This window comes from Myotis daubentonii, chromosome 4 (assembly GCF_963259705.1).
Source record: "Myotis daubentonii chromosome 4, mMyoDau2.1, whole genome shotgun sequence".
In the NCBI taxonomy this organism is placed as follows: domain Eukaryota; kingdom Metazoa; phylum Chordata; class Mammalia; order Chiroptera; family Vespertilionidae; genus Myotis; species Myotis daubentonii.
The window spans coordinates 44,212,111-44,226,528 of NC_081843.1; the positions used below are offsets into that span (position 1 = coordinate 44,212,111).

At 37.9% G+C, this 14,418-nt stretch overlaps 1 protein-coding gene across 5 annotated transcripts in view; it reads right to left on the reverse strand.

The window, feature by feature from the left end:
- PRR16 (proline rich 16) overlaps positions 1-14,418 on the reverse strand; it is a 244,072-nt gene that overhangs the window by 198,024 nt on the left and 31,630 nt on the right. The window contains exon 2 of one of the 5 annotated variants that reach the window (XR_009452591.1): positions 236-332. The exons of the other annotated variants lie outside the window; for them this stretch is intronic. The gene's annotated coding sequence lies outside the window, so the exon portion shown is untranslated. The remainder of the gene's footprint in view (positions 1-235; positions 333-14,418) is intronic. 5 annotated transcript variants of the gene reach the window in all.

The window sequence follows — 14,418 nt, forward strand, 5'->3', positions numbered from 1 at the left end:
CCTGCTACTATGATGTTACTGAAAACATAGATATAGTCTGGAAATAATTACTATATATTACTTCATCTGTTACTTTGCTGCGATTTTACTAAAATCAGATTTGTTCTCAATTTTAAGGATGTGATTTAAGCAACTATTGCACTTACATCCTATATTATTCTATGACTACCAAACTCTGGTGGAGGGCAGAGTTGGTACAGGCAGTAGTGGCTATAGTTCCAAAGATGTGACCAACCTCTGGCTGGACCCACAGGGGTGCTCAGCAAGCACACTCTGAGATGAATATGTGAAGGAAGGATGGAATAACTCATGCTAGTTCCTGTATTTGTCGCCTAAGGAAAAACATATAAGGCACAGAATGTATTGCAAAATTCAAAAAGGGAAATAAGTGGTACAGAATTATAATTAAATAAGATAAATGCTTTTGGAAGACATACAGATCTGAAAGTAGTTGTATAAATGGAATCAGGAATAACAACAAGGGGCAGAGCTGGCCTGGTCTACTAGTCCGCTCTCCTTGGAAGAGGCAGTCTGGCTGGGCCGCTTTCAAGTCTCACATTAACAATGAGAGGGTGACCAGAGGATGAGACCTTCATCATCCAGGCCCATGAAGTCTCTGGGAGTTACATTTCATTTCTTCACAACTCATGCTGTGGATGGCCTTCCCTTTCAGAACAGAAAGATTAGGTTTGGGACAGTGGACCTGACTGTCCTGCAGCCCCTTTTCCTGCCAGGAATGCATTAAGTCAGATTCCTCTTCAGATCTAGCTTAATCTGTTAGGTTATTGCATGGGGAAACGCTTGTCCAAAAATGTTGTTTCTACTTTTAAACACTTGAAATTCTTTAAACAGGGAGCAGAGCTTATCATTACCTAATAATTCATCCATTGTGTCATTAAAAAACTAAATGAACATCATGCTCAACATTTACTGCACCAACTTGACCATTGGAGCTGCACAGGGAGTCCTCGTCAGGGCTTATTTTTCAAAGTGCGCTAATGACTTCTAAACACTGACATGTTCTATAGCAGCTTGCTGTGTGTCCATTTTGTCTACATTAATTATTTGTGGGTGCAGATTTGGCAAGATAACAGCCCTCACAACAGAATTTTCCAACCAGTAGTTACTAAAAATAATGCAATATTGATGTTGCTGCTAAAGAAAAATAATGTGTTCTTGAATTAGGTCACAATTGCATATTCATAGTCATCTATGGAACTGAACAGTTTGATGCAAAACATCTACTTAATAAGTGTATTTATTTATAACCAGCTATGTGCCAGAAAGAATATAAGCTGGCATAAAAAGATTCCTAAATTACAGCAAGAGAGCATACATTAAAAGGGGGGATAAAAGGGGGAAAATGGTGGGGTTGCATTTTGTATTTAATTTACTAGGATTAAGTCTGGATATATATGGGTGAACAGGCCGAAATAAGGAGATATAATAGGACCATGTTGTTAGCTTGATTCACTAAGCTTGCAAAAGGAGGCCAGTGTGGTGAGTTTGTAGTCAACCTGAGTTAGTATATTTAAATATATAATGGAGACCTTTCACATTTATATAGTACTTTTTAGTATACAAAGGATATGTAATACATTTACTTTCTTATATCAGGAAGTCTGTATTAGAAATGAGGACACAGTCTCATAGGAAAGAGTTATTTGCCATGACAAAGGCCTTTTGCAGGCTGTAAAACCAAATAATTTCAAGATTTATCCACTGATGAAGCAGAATTAGAGGACTTTTTATAGGAAATCTCCACAAGACCCTACTGACAAATGTCTTTCTATATTATCATATTTTTAAGGTATCACTTTCAATATTAGGTCAAACCTTATGGAATTGCCATTTTTGTATTGTTCAAAATATTACAAATAGTAGTACATATGTCTCCCCCCCCACCATTGATCGCCCTCCAGCCTCCTCTACCCCCCGGCACCTGCCCTCACCCCCCCAAATTACCATTTTGTAAGTCAAAATGGTTAAACATCAGCCTTGTAAAATATCCATAGAATGCGATATGGCTCTTCGAAACCATCAAAATTTGTTTGCCCTTGTTTAATTTTATAGCTTGTACAATTGAAATGTTATATCTTTACTAAGCTACAACTATAAACAAAGACACACTATTAATTATCATTAAATACACTAAGATCCTTTTTCAGAACAGTAATTCGGCTACAACAAACTCTGGATTCTGGTACTGTGTTTTCTGTAGTGATTTTTATGGGGCAGATATTGAAACTATTTCATAGAGAAGGGTAAAGAATCTGGATACAGAAGTCAGCTTAACTGTGCTATAATCCTGATTCAAGCTGGTTATGTGACACAGGGCAGGTTTCATAAATGTCTGCTGCAGTTTCCTCATCTGTAAATGGAAAATAGTGCTTTTACTTTCCCTAACAATGAACACTACATGACTGAGCATTTCTCTCTTTCTGTTTTGCTATTGGGAAGCTCAGAGACAAGTAGGAAGCTCAGCTTTAGAAACTGCTTTGACCCTTGTGGTCTACATATTAATAATATTCTTTTATTTGGTTTTCAGTTATGACTTCTTTATATTTCCCTTGGCTTTAATTACCTATTTCTTCTTTAGTACGCTCCCATGAAATGAAGTGTTTTAATTATTTCCTCAATTCTTCCTTGGCGCAAATTGGGTTAAAAAGAATAAATGAATACATAAATAATACACACTCATTCTGAAACTGTTCACTGAGAGTGATTTCCACCAGGAAATATATGTTACATTAATTTTTAAATGCAAATAAATTCAATCATGATAGAGGACTGACTGTAGGGTACAATAACTGCAATGAATTATGAAGCCCTCAGAAAAAAAAACAGATTTCAATTGAAAAAAGATATTGAATTACAAAATATCAATTAATGAACTTTATGTTCAATAAATATTGTTACAAATTAAAGTTAAAAGAAATTAAACAGTACAAAGAGAACCAAATTCACTGACATTAATACTACATGGTGTTTAGCTATAATATTCCCAAATACAAATAAATGTATTGTACTTATTTGTGGGACGGAAAAATTCATATATGCAAATCAAAACAGCATTTACCCTATTAATAAAAGCACGTTAATACTAAAGTTTTTTGCTAAATAATGCATTTAATACTACATATTGTAACAATTATTCCATTGAGATATATTAATTCTAGAGGCAATTACATCTAAAAAATTCTAGTATTTTATGACATCAACATAGAATTCATAATTAGATCAAAACCATAAATAAATATAATGATAAGATGCATTATTTTCTAGAAATACACAAGCTATGAGAAAGAAACTAGTAAATGAAAAACATCAAAGAAAATTATTGAAGTCACTATGGAGCTCATGCTCTATGATTCTAAATTAAGTCAAAAAACAAGTAACAGGTTCAGTTATACCACAAAATTGAGTCCCATAATGACAGGCAGACTGTAATCTGTGATTCCGGTCAGTTGTACATGTATTAGAAACAAAGAATACATATTCCATTAGAGCTAAATAACAACAATAATAAATCCAGAAATCTATAGGATAAAAAAAACCTGCACTAAACGTACATTCTCTCTGATTATTTGAAGACAAGTGCATGATTTCAGTCAAGACACATTTTAGCTTAGACCTTAACATACTTTGAAGACAGAAAATGAAGACTCATTTGATGACCTATCACTCCTGTTTCCTCTGTCCTTAAACTCATTTTCTTATTCATTGCATTTTTTCCTCCTTCCCCTCATTATAAATGTTATAAATTTAATTCTGGATGCTGCCTACATCCCCCCTTTGGAAGACAGTCCTAATACTCCCAGATGCCAGGTGTATTGCCTGCTAGCTGGTTACTGCAGAGACTCTTCCAGGAATCGTCCTGAGCTCAAGGGAGCGGTCTCATCCAAAGTACCACACCCTCCTGGGGGCACCCTGCACCTAAGGTCAGGTTGGTACAGAGTACAAAGGCTTTTGCTTCAGATCAGACGTATCAACTTCCGGGCCTTCACTGGAGCTGGCTGAGCCCACTGTTGCAACTACAGCACAGTTCAACTCCGCCCCCCGCCCCCCTCCCGCCTAATCCTGCTTCTCTTATTCCCTTAGAAGTGGAGACAGGTCCCAGTAAGCCACCTGCAGACAAATCTCCATCACCTCAGGAGATGCTTTTTCATAATAATGGTGTTTAGGATTACTTAGAAAAGATTCAGAGAACAATAGGAGGTATTCCTTTAGTAATGTATCCATAGAAGGGTGAACTAAATAGATGAGGCCTCTTCCATATAAGAAGGGAAGGCTGAAAATGAGACAATCAAGGGTTTAAAATTATATCTAAAGTGTATTATTTTCCAGCAATTCCTCAGCATGCCAAATCCCCTAATATGCCACCCCCTCTTACATCTGTATTCTCTTTTTTCATTGGACCATACCCTTTAACATTCAAAGGCTCTAGTACCTCATATCTTTCTTAAAAGACTTTTCAGCTTCTAAATAAGAATTGCACCCTGTATCCATGTTCTCCACTACTGTCCAGAACAAGCTACTCAAATCTCACCATCAATTCCACTTCCCAATGAATCTGCTCCTGCTGGGGTGACTAGTGACCACCGTGCTACTGAAACCACTGGGTACTTTCATCTGAACCTTATCTCACTTCTCAGCAGTAATGAACATCCCTATTTATTTTAAAAATGTTCTCCTTTTGCTTTCTATGACACCAAACTCTCTTGAGATTCTTCCTAATCTGTTGGCAGCTCCATTTCTTGTAGGTTACCTCATTTACACATTTGTTCATTGATTCATTCACTCATTTGGCAAAACGGAGTATGGAGATTCAATAGTGAGCAATACCAGATTGCTCTTGCTTTCTTAGAGTCCTTTATAACATCTCCAGTTCCATTTTACATAATCCTTTCCAATATCACTATGTTGCTGCAGATACCATTTTTCCTGGTCCTTCAACTATACAAAGCTCTTCCTATCTCAAAACTTCATGTTTTGCCCTGGCTGGGTGACTCAGTCGACTAGAGCGCATTCTGTACATCAAAAGGCTGCTGGTTGGATTCCTAGTCACATACCTAGGTATGTTTGATCTTCCATCTGGGCGAGTATGGGAGGCAACTGACCAATGTTTCCCTCTCACATCAATGTTTCTTTCTTTTTCTCTCTCACTCACTTCCTCTGTCTCTAAAGAAAAATCAATTAAACAAAAAACCTTAAAAGTTTTGCCCCAGCTACTCTCTCTAAAACAGCTTCCATACCAGTTCCTCAGACAAACTTTCCTGGGTATTTTTTTCTCAGTCAGCATATCCTCTTGCTTCACTACACCCAAATCTTCTCTATCTTAACGGCCCAGCAAAATACCTGGCACATTTTTCTCCTTAAACTAATTTAGACCAAAAACAAAACAAAACAAACAGCTGCTATTTTACTGCTGGTATAAGAGACTGTTAGGTGAAAAATGAAAATCATTTCCTAAGTAATTTAAGTTTATAAATGAAATAACCAGGATTAACTTTTGCTAAAGTTAATATCAAGAAAGACAACTAGGCTTTTTAATATCACATATGGGGTTTTACATACCCAAGAGCAGACAAGAAAGATTCAAACCCAGGTAATTTGACTCCAGATTCTACAGCTAAATATGGCTCCTCCTCCTTCACTGTATGGATACAGAGCATCACCCGGCCAAGACACTCTATTCCAATTGCAGGCTAAGTAAGAGAACCCCAGAACTGCAGAGCTAAATAGGTCCTGCAGATCTCATAGAGGTCACACCTCGGAAGGTTAAGCAGAAAGTCATGACAGTTGAGAGGGAGAGTGGTGACAGTGAAGACACCAGACCCTCCCAGAAGAGAGCTCAGGCACCACTTCCTTCTGGCCCTTCCCTTTGGAAATAAAGAATGACTGAGACAGATACAAAGCCACATTTCACCTAGGAACACTCTTCTATTACCTACGAAGTGTTACTAACCATGCATATTCTGGAGGACTTCTTTAAAAAGAAAGCAATCTCTCAAAATGTTAGCTGCTTTTTAAAAGAAAGGCAATATATGCAATTACTATTTTTTTTTAAAACCCTGAAGATTTCCCAGGCTATTTTTTTTTTTTTACCACAGCAAAGATTTTTCTCTCTCCATTTATGTTTTATACATAAACAAAGAAAACTACTGCATATGTGTTTTCTACGGGCAGCCACTAATACATATGAAAAGTATTTTTAAAGTGTCTGAAAGGATACAAACCAAAATTTTTCAATCTTAAATCTTAAGAGTGTTTGAGAGAGCAGGAAGGGGGAGACTGACGCTATGGTGGATGTCAGAGGAGGCTTCTGCTTCAACTGTAATGTTCCAATTTCTCTTAAAGGCCAATGAACAGATCATGCATTGCTTGTGTAATGCTGATAAAACAAATTAAACATTAATAAGTCCCACAAACCAGCCTCAGTATGTTCTCGGCCATAATAGTTTTCGCCCAGACTTTTCCAGCAGAGCACTGTAAAAGTATCTGCTGCCAAAGATTTTTTCCACCAGTTTTTCACTGTGACTCAGGGAAACCCCAAGGAAGCCTTCTCTTTGGGCTGCTTTTATCTCGGGAGGAATTCTCACAGAAGGTGCTAACAATAGAAATTGTTCTTGGTTATGATACAGACCCAGCAGGATGTTTAAAATGCCATAGGCCACTCGGTGGTCCTGCCTGTCGCAGCCGGCTGGTCGGCGCCATCTGAGCCATATGGAGATTGCTAAATTGGGAAATAGAGCAGCAGGTTCTGAAGCCACCAGCTTCCCTTGCCATGTCCAACATCTATGGAATATCAACACTCCATGGCAACAAACCAAACAGTATTTAAATATATTCTACCAATTTCCTTTTTTACTTTTTTGATCCGTGCCTGAAATAACCACATTTTGAAAGAAAAATATGTAAAAGGAAAAGCAAGCCATACTTTGCTCAGCTGAATTACTATTCTGTAGACAGTAATACTGTGATCAGATGGTTTTGAAATGCAATGAAAATACCTTATAATTGTCAATGTACTGGTATGTGTGCTTCCCCCCTGGAGATAACATCAAGAGATGACTTTTTGGTTCTTTCAAACATAAAAATTCTCAGACTTGAACTGTAATATAGGATCAATATAGGGAAGCAACTGTACTAACAAAAGAAGCCTATCAGAAAAGTGAAAATGACCTGCCAGAAAATCTTCAATAAGGGGAAAAACACCATCAATTTAAATTTGAGAGGTGTTTTAGGTCAGGCTCTCTTGAACAAAAGCTCCTTGAAAAAAGAAATTTTATCAACATAATATGTACAGAAATACCTCCCAACTGAATAAAACCAAAATAATCTCAGACTAACCAAATGCCATAAAGGCAATGAATGTGGGATCTTTGCAAAAACCCCAGTCCACACAAGGCACACTGTATTTCTCTTTCCATGGTGAATTTTCTATAACATATTTGCTTAAAATCCACTATGAGAAGCATGCTGTATTAATTGTATAAATTAATATGCACACATGTGTAAATTTTGTACACAACTGATATAAAACACTATTAATCTAGGTTTTGAAATCAGTGACTAGATAAAGGTTAAAACAAGAAACGGTAATCAGTAGGGAGAGTATCCTTGATGCTGTTTAACCCAAGAAATTTCCAAGGAAGGTATCATGCCCAGCTACATGCTACAAAGTTCCTGTCACCCATTTTTCTTCACCAAAGCTTTTAAAAATAATGGCTGTCATTTTCCTAAAAGACCCCTGAAGGGGCAAATTTCCTCACTATTCTAAGATAATCTACATTGATGGAAAGGACACTTCTAGAGCAGTGTTTTTAGCTCTCTCTGTGTGTGTGTGTGTGTGCCTTGTTACTTGACACTAAAATATGTCAAAAAGACGATGCTATTTCTCCTCTTCTGCCTAGTTAGGTTTTCAAAGAAATTTGATTTTTTCCCATAGGATGAAAGTGAAATTAAAAAAAAAATCAAATTGCTCCTTAAACACCAAGAACTCCCCAAATGAATACATTAAGTGAGTAGAAAATGCGATGTGCTAGATCTGAGTTCTCTAAATAATGAATGAGCCCAGCTGGCCTGACTCAGTGGTTGAGCACCGACCTATGAACCCAAAGGTCACAATTCAATTCCAGGTCAGAGCACATGCATAGGTTGCAGGCTCAATTCCCACTGGGGGGCGTGCAGGAGTCAGCCGATCAATGATTCCATCATTGGTGTTTCTATCTCTCTCTCCCTCTCCCTTTCTCTCTGAAATCATTAAATATATATTTAAAAAATAATAATGAGTGAGCTTAACATAGACAATGATGATAGGGGAGGAGCTATGATGAGAAATTCCAAGAACTTAGAAATAAGAGATAAGATTTCTCTCTGAAATTTAAATTATAAAATCACTACATAGTAAGTCAGAGAGAGAGAGAGAAGTTTAGTTATTTTGAAAAGCCAGAAATGGCTCCCATACTAATAAAACTGGCTACAGTGTGACTAAAATCAATAATAATGTATAATTCAAAGGAGAGTGAGCAATGCAAGTTTAGAAAAATGTAGAAAAATGAACATTCTCAGTCCAAGGAAGGGAATGCTTTGGCCCAATGATGTGTTCTCTCTGATCCCAAGGACAAGTAAAACCTATTTGCATGAATTAAGTTACCTTGGATTCTAAACCGATTTCATGCAACCTGCACACGCTTGTAATTATATTCAGATCTCCCAAGTAGCTTGCCTTCAGAGAGAGAATCAGCTTTGAGAGTCAGCTCACCAAAAGATGATGGCCCCTTTGGTAGTCCTATTGCTCGTTATACATTAATACACTGGCATCCTGCCTTTATTCATTGGTTTCTGGGAGCTTGTGCGCTGGATCCTAAGAGACAGATTCACATTCAATATGTCAGTAAATCAGGTTCCTGACACTGTAAAGCTGACCACCAGACCCTATCACATAGTATCGTCCTGCACTTTCATCCACATGATATTGGTGCGTCCAAACAAGGAGAGAAGAAGCAATCCACACATTTCACAGGTGACATAACTAAAGGCACGTGGCTCGTATGTGGCAGAACCAGGACCGGAGTCTGGGCCTCCTCGTTCATTGTCCTCCTTGCATCACACATGTACATGACACACTAGCTTTGTATTGAATCTCTATCTAAATCCCAGGCCTTAAGACAAACAGGAACTTCTAGGTACTCCAATCTGGGCACCATGCTAAGTAGAATTCATTTATCTAAGTGGCTATCGAATCTCCCCCACCCCCACCAACTCCTGAGACATCCTGTTTTCTTCATCTGTGTCAACAAAAGAAGCTCTAGCATAAGAAAATCTTATAAAAGTTTATTTATGCCAAAGTGATGACAATTGCCAGGAAGCAAAATCTCAACAAATTGAGAAAATGCTCTGGAGAATGGCAGTTTTGCAGCTTACTTTGTATATTAGCATCAGATGAGGAGATATAAGGAGGGTTACATGAAATTCACTGGTGATAGGTTACAAGACAGGAAAAAGCAAAACGGGAATTTCTGAAACTGGATAAAAAGCAAAGTGGAGAGACACGTACTTTTTACATTGGTGGGCACAGGGCAGTTAACATTTACAGCACATAGAGATGGTATTTGGGGAACAGGATGACAACCGAGGAGTTCAATGGCCTAATGTTCTGGTGCCCACAGTTGTTTCTGGAGGGATTTGGAAAAGAAAATTACTCTGAAGTTTCAAAGGTAAGTGATGTTAGATGCACAAAGACAGTAGACATTTTCAAAGGTAAAGATGAACCTTGGTCAAGGAAGCTGCAGGCCGAGGACGTGACTACCCACCAAGATGCAATTTTATGTTCAGGCCAACCTGGGCACTTACTTTGGTCTCTGGGTTTGTAAGGCCTACCATGTGGGCCTCCCCTGAACTTGTCAGGTTTAGTATGTGGCCCCTTTTTCGTCCACATCTGCCTGGTATAAAACTAATTCTGATAGTTTAAAAAAATAGCAGCATCATACCATATCTAACATCCAGTATATGGGTACAGATGGCATTTCATGACACATGATGCTTTCCTACAAATGATACGAAGTGAAGAATAATTTCTCAAAGATAACAGGCTCTGTTGCACAATGATAAGCATGCCAGAGAGTAATTTTTCATCTTAGCAATTTCAACTGAGGAGCAGTTCCAACTGTCAAGACCCATCCATTCCTCACTTTTCCATTATGAACTGTATTCTAACATACATTACTAAGCTCCCATGTAACACACAGAATGCTATCATTTAGAATTTAAGTAGCTCCTCGAGAACACAAAGTGTTCTGGCAATCATGAATACTTTGCTCATAATGCCATCTCTTTGGAGGCAGACATAAACCATTCTCTTACTTTAACAGCTGAGAAACAAACACTGAATCAGAGTAAGTTAATGACACAACAGTCTAAATAACAAGCCCAGCTAGAATAAAATGTGTATGTACCCAGTTTTGGCCATTCTACCCTAATATCTTTTAACCCTTCACAGATCAGCTCGTTTTGAAACTTTCTTTTTGGCTAGTAGAAACCTTATTGATGCACTGGTCCAAACATGGACATGTAGAAATCAGTATAATGAATAAAAAAACCATCATCCTGTCATGCCAGAAGCCCAATATGCCAAGCTGGTACGATATTCTAATAAAAAAGTCCTGACACGCCATTATGATTTAAATATTACTCGATGTTCATACAAATTTCCAATTTAGAAGGTTATTCACTCACTGTTAGTAAAAGTTTCTTATTACTTAGTAAAATAAAAACTGAGATAACCATCTTGATACTTACCTGACAATTTCAGCTCATATGAATTTCCTCTTTCTCTGACTCAAATACTATAGGGCAAGTCCCTGGCAAAAATTCAAGGACCATCAATAGCCTGAAATGTATAGCCTCCTCTTTTCAAATTTAAATCCCTCACCAAAGTCATATCTAGAGGCAACTACATTTAACTATGAAGAACGGCAAAAAGAACTGTCAATAGGTAGAGAAGCCCTGAAGGGGGTGGCTTCAAAGCCATTATTCCCTATACCCCATTCTGAGAAAAGCAGAGCCTTGGCAACCCGCACACTTTACTGCCTGTGACTGCACCCGACAGGAAAATGTCAGTGGCTCAGATGATTTGCCATCCATCTTCTGGTCGTCTCACCCAGTCCTTTTCCTCTCACATGATGCCAAAAGCATATGGTTATAAACAGTCCTACAGATGGATGCAGAGAACTCAGCGGAAGCCGAGGGGAAAATCTGGCCTGCAGACGTATGGTTACACCATCGGGCCTGTGCTGCTCATAAACCATGTGAATGAAAGTATTTACAAGATGAATACAAGAAACACAAAACACGTGAACATAAAAGACAAGAATTTACTGAGCTACTGCATTTTGCCAGCTAATTAGAAAATCACTATTAGATTCATGACTAACATAAACATAAGACAGGGCTATATACTCTAAATCAACAGCCTCTTTTAGAGAAAGCAAGGCCCATCAGTATATAAATTTTATTTGACTAAGCCAATTATCATCACCATCCAACACAACTGAAAACACAGGTTATACAGCAAAAAAGCACATTATAATAAGTATTTAAATTCAGACGATAAGCCTAGTCCCTCTCACGACATTATGGTTTAACTTATTCATATGCAGCATTTATATATTTAACATATTCACATTTCAATAAATCAGTTCATAATCATATAATAGACTTGTCCCTAAACTAATGTTTTAAAACCGAAGATGATTCCTGTATATGGGAAAAACAGCCAAAGTACAAAAGTAAAGTGTTTGCAGAGGGATGCTATCCACATAAGGCACCATTAAGTAAAGACAAGTTTTATAATATAAGTATATTCTGCATATTTTAAACGAGCCTGAGTCTACAAATATAAGAATTTAATGACATAGAGATGGATAATATCATTATTCTAAAGCCTTTCCTTTCTACTATAATTTCCAAAGCGACTGAAGGAAGCTGATTTTATCATATTGCAGCAGACTGCAACTGAAGAGAGCAAATTGTCATTACTCTCCACACATTCTCCTTTAAGTTATTATAAGCAGTTAAAGATTGTGCTCAACTGCACATTAAAAAAACACCAAATAACACTCTCTCAGCACACAGGGATTTGTATAATAGAAAGTCTAAGTATAAGGGCAGTCTGGGGCTGATGCAACAAGGACAGATGTCACCTTTCTCAGTGTGTGGGTTTCATCCTCATGGTCTCAAAAGGGCGGCAGTGTCTCTGGGCATCAAATCCCTATGCCAGACAGTGGGGAGGAGAGGAAAGGAAGGAAGAGGAGAAATAGTGGGTGCAGCTATGTCTGCCCCTTTTAAAAGCTTTCCTGAAAGCATGTGCTACCAGTGACATATTTAGATATCACTGAGCTGACTGCATCACATTTTAGTAATAGAAGTTGAAAAGGGTAGTTATTTAATGAGCATATGAATGCTTTAAGCAAATGGGACTCTGACATGAAGGGAGGAAGAGGGAACACACAGTGGGTAGGCAACCAGCAGCACCTGCCACTGTTATGAATGCACTGCTTGTGTCCAGTGGTTTCTGTGTACAAACCCAACAAGAAACAGTTCTGAAAGTCTCCAAAAAATAGAATCAGTTTATATTGATTCTTTTAAAAAAAATCTTCAACCAAGGATATGTTTATTCATTTTAGAGAGAAAGGAAGGATGAGAGGGAAAAAATCAATGTGAAAGAGAAACATTGATAGGTTGCCTCCCGTATGTGCCCCCAGCGGAGGATCCAACCCTCATCCCACGTATGTGCCCTGACCTGGAATCGAACTCACAACCTCCCAATGCACTAGACAACACTCCAACCAACGAAGCCACCAGCAATGATTGCTTCCCCTAAAATCTCCAAGCTCAAACTGCCATATTTAATACCCAGAATGACTTTGGAACACTGTTAAGAGTTGTGCCTCTTCCCTTTCCTCACCATGACTCACCCTCCTAACCCCAGATGAAGGTTATGAGAGAGCTGGAAGCTTAGGGTGTACAGGTAAAAGGTTGGGGGCAAAGAAGAAGAAAAGGAAAGGAAAGGAGTCCTTGCTGTACACAGGCTCTATACTAGGCACATCACATGTTCATCTTGCAGAAGCACAACCATAACTCATGAGAGAGGTGGCATGTCCCCATTTACAAAGGAGAAAGCAGAAGCTCGACGCTTCTCACTCAGCAAATTTGACTAAAGCCAGATATCTTAAATTATTGGAATCTAGAACTCTCTAACTTCAAAGTTCAAGTGATGTCATAAAACAAACTTTAGCTTGCAGTTGCTACTAAGAAAAAAGGCAATTTCGATTAAAATATGTCAAGTAAAGCAAAACGAGACAATAACAGGGACCAAAATATTGATAGAAATAGTTTAAAGTCCATTTTAGCTTTGGCAGCATAGGTGTATATAACACAAAAAGGCCTTAGAGATTATAAATCTTTACATTTAAGGTTATAAATGTGGAGTATTATGTCTCAGAGAAGTGCATTTATGATATACTATAGGAAGAAGATGTCTTTATGTATCTAGTGTCTTCAGGGTTTCTGGATATATTCTCAAAAATAAAAATAGGCTTATCCTTTGAGGCAAATCATTCAATGGTCAGATTGAAAATGGAGTAGCGACCTGGCTAGAGTTAAAAATCAAGAAGTTCCTCCTTTGGATTTCTTCAGTCTGGTGTGACCACTCACAAAAAGTTCAAATAAATGAAATGCCAGACCCTGAATTACTCCCCCAAAGCCATCCAAGGTGCCTTGTCTTCTACTGAGGCCAGAAAGCTAAATACCCCCCCTTCCAGCCCCCTTGCTGGTCTTAATGAGTTGGCAACTGTGGTTCAATGAGATGGGAACACGTTTTTAAAGAAACTAACAGCTGGAAAGCCCTTCTTAGTGCATTTTAGCCTTTTGTTCCCCCTTTCTGCCTGGAGACGGATGTGACGTTGGAGGTGCAGCATCCATCTTGCCACCATAAGGAAAATGCTGCATGACACAGAGAAATAGAAACACGGAAGATGCAGGAGTGCTGATGACACTGAGAATCTACTGTGTTAGCCTTGTATTGTCTACCTGTAAACTTGTTATATAAGAAAAATCACCACCTTAAGTTTAAGCCTCCTTTAATCAGGTGTTCTATCATTTGTACCTGAAACACAGTGCTAACTGATACAACCAGGTCAATATACACCACATATGTATTAATTGAACAGCAGGTCATATCTCTGTGGAAATTTTTTTAACATTATTTAGAAATATCTAATAAAATATATGTAATGTGTTTTAATTTTCATATGCAGGGATTTTTTTTCTAAAATAAGATTGTATTTGTCCTTTTTTATTATATGGAATAAAGATAAATGGAGTTGTAATTAAAGTCTAAAAGCTAATATTTTT